The sequence below is a fragment of the Clupea harengus genome, chromosome 18 (assembly GCF_900700415.2).
Source record: "Clupea harengus chromosome 18, Ch_v2.0.2, whole genome shotgun sequence".
In the NCBI taxonomy this organism is placed as follows: Eukaryota; Metazoa; Chordata; class Actinopteri; order Clupeiformes; family Clupeidae; genus Clupea; species Clupea harengus.
Window position 1 is genome coordinate 5,555,777 of NC_045169.1, and position 3,439 is coordinate 5,559,215.

A 3,439-nucleotide genomic window follows, 5' to 3' on the forward strand; every position below is an offset into this window, starting at 1 on the left:
CGAGGAGGAGGAGTTCCACTTGAAACAGCCTGACTCTGGCCAGCACAGTGACTATGGAAGTGCAGGTAACACATTAGGCCTTTATATTTACATACTGCGCTTGTCCTCAAATGGCCTGTTTGAGATGGTTGTGTTTTTAATGAGGGGACCAAAAGTCACCATGCTCTTTAACACTAGTAAATCGCACTGTACTTTACCATTAGGTATAATGGCGATTTGTTCTGTGGATAGTTCACTGTGGATTCCTTTCTGACGACACATGTGCACTTGCGCGTGCACGCGCGCGCGCGCGTGTGTGTGTGTGTGTGTGTGTGTGTGTGTGTTTGTGTGTGTGTTTGTGTGTGTGTGTGTGTGTGTGTGTGTGAATAAGTCTGTGTGTGTGTGTGTGTGTGTGTGTGTGTGTTTGTGTGTGTGTGTGTGTGTGTTTGTGTGTGTGTGTGTGTGTGTGTGTGTGTGTGTGAATAAGTCTGTGTGTGTGTGTGTGTGTGTGTGTGTGTGTGTGTGTGTGTATTGACTGTGAACTAATGTTTTGTCTTCAACCTGACTTTACTGCACTATTTAGTTGTCTGGAGCTTTGTATTCACATTCGAGTAGCTGTTCTGTTTGAAGGCTACAGTCTCGTTCCAGTTTGCTTGCTATTTTTCTCTTTATGCTCATGATTTTGGGAGTAACTTTACGAGCTAGTTACAGTTAAACTCCGTAATGCCTCATATGATCAAGTGTAGCATCTTCTGGCAGTGTTTATTTGGGATGTGTAAAAAAGAGTGATTAAATATTAGGTTGTTGCTAATACCTTGACAGTTGAAAACATAGATGGAGCTTTGTGTCAAAACAAATATAGTACGTGTGAATTAGGAGGTATGTTTTAAATGTTATGAATTTTATGATATACTTTATAAAGATGAGAATGAACCCAAGGTCACAGTGACAATACAATGTGTCAAGTCTAAGGGTGCATGAACTAGCTTGCTAGCCTGCATGAACTTGCTCTCTCACACTAACAATGATAGTACACTTGGAAGTAAAGAATTCTAAATATTGAATTACATTTTTTTAAAGGAATATTTCACAAATATTCTTTCATTAATTTTGAAGGAATAGATTTTTAAAGTCATGTAAAGTGAAGTAAAGTTGTGTTTCAATATAGCGCAAGGTCATGATCAAGGGATCTATATTATTTACCACTAGCATGCTTCAAAAACATATGGATTACATCACTAGTACATTTAAATTCTGTACATGGAATTCATAGATTGCACATCAGACAACACAAGTGTAATAACGTGTTACCAATATCGTTTATTTGCTGATAAGTACTCTTGCAGAATCAGACGTAAACATTTTAATATACGTATATTTCAACACATGGCTAGAGACAAACATGTAGGAATTTGGACTAAATCCGGGTGGAACAAGTATTGGAGCAGATTCAGACAGAAAATAGCAAAGGTGATCAGTCAAGTTGTTTTTGGAAGAAAAGCTCTCCTTACTGCTCTTGAGGACGTAGCAAACCACAAATGTGGTACAGACCGAGGTCAGCCTGTGAGACTTGTAAAAGACTACTTTTTTTTTTTTTTAAAGATTTGTTTTTGGGCTTTTTGCTTTTAATGAGATAGGACAGTGAAGGTTTGGACAGGAAATGAGATGGAGAGAGCTGTTGGGGAGTGTGATCGGGAAATAACAGCGGGTCGGACTCGAACCTGTGTCCCCGTGGGCGTTCAAGCCCGTGTATGGTCGGGGCTACTGGGTAAAAGACTACATTTGATTGCAATTCCATAATGCACTGTAATAAGATGTTACAATATACAATTAAATGTTGTTTGCCTGCGCAGCAAATTACATATTTTGATTTTCATGTACCCGTACTGGTTGGCTAATCATTCATGCATGCCTCCTAATAAAATGGCAGTTATTCTTCTGTGTAATAACACATGCAACCAATATGGTGTAGTATTGTAAATACAGCATATATTAAATATTCTAAAATAGCCTTTTAGTACTGAGGAGGAACAGGAAACTGGGTCAGGGGATGGTCTCTAATCCACGCTTCTCGAACTGCTGTGAAGATGGGGACATAGTTAGAACACTAGGCCATTGGATAAGAATCCCTTTCAGGGTGTACAGTGTTATATTTTTGATATAAACACTAATTAAGTGTAGCTCCACAAAAAGCTATGTTCAAAAACATGTAAGTTGTAAAGGTCATTGTAAATACTACTCAAGTAGAATTAAGTTGTTATAATTATACATTAAGTTATGCTTACGTTGTTATATTATAGTTATGATAATTGTTATACTGCACATTTCATTTCAATGCAACTGGCACTGGAAATGGTTCACGGTCATGGATGGGTTTTGTGCTTCCATAAACTGTCAGTTGTCAGGCGAACTGTCAGGCAAAACAACAAGCAAAGCAACAAGCAAAGCAACAAGCAAAGCAACCAGCAACAAGTCCGTGGAGCATGAACTAAAGCTACCATGAGGCGTGTGGGAACACTGCGCTGACCCACCCATGTGTGCGCTCACGATCTTGCACATGGTGTTAAATTAGCAAACTGATTTTGCCAAGAATGCGCTGTGATAAGATGTTGTTACAAACTCTGATGCATTGTTGTTTGCCTGTTGATGTTGCAGCAAATTACATTTGCAGTTCAGATTTGATAAACATACTGTTCGGCGGATCGTCCATGCATTGCTCTTATTAATGTGGCTTTCAGATATAGTTGTTCTGCTGTGTAATAGCACATGCAACCATTATGGTGTAGTATTGTATATACAGTATACAGTTAAGCATAAGTATTATAATATGCATTTTTGGTACAGGGGAAGTGCAAATTAAGAATTTGGGTCAGGGGGTCGTCTCTTATTCAATGATCTCAAACTGCTGTAAAGAAGGGCACAGAGTAAGAACACTAGCCATCGTATAAGAATCCCTTTGCAAAGGATTTTCCCATATATTTTGTGGGACTAATGCATTTATTATAATACCATTAAAGAGAGATTTAGCGTTGATTGCCATACAGAGTGAGCTGTAGGTTATACTTTTGAATTACACACTTAACTTTATGTAAGTGCTGCTGAAGTTGTTCCACAAAAGTGTTCAAAAACTACAAATTTAATATAGATTTCAATGCACCAGCAGATGAATTCCTTGGTCCTGGATGTGTTTGTGTGTGTTGTGTTTGTGTGTGTTGTGTGTGTGTGTGTGTTGTGTGTGTAGTCACTTACAGTAGATTAAAATAAAGTGGGATGCCGAAGGCAGGGTGAGGCAAGGCAAGGCAGGAGGTCACTGGATGTGCTGTCAGACTTATATCTGACTGGGATACCCCAAGTCGTTGGAAAAGACCCAATAAAAAAAAAATACCTCTATGAAATACCAGCATATCTGCTCTTATCAGCTCAGTGGAGTGCATACGGATCTGAGGTGTCCCTCTTTTGC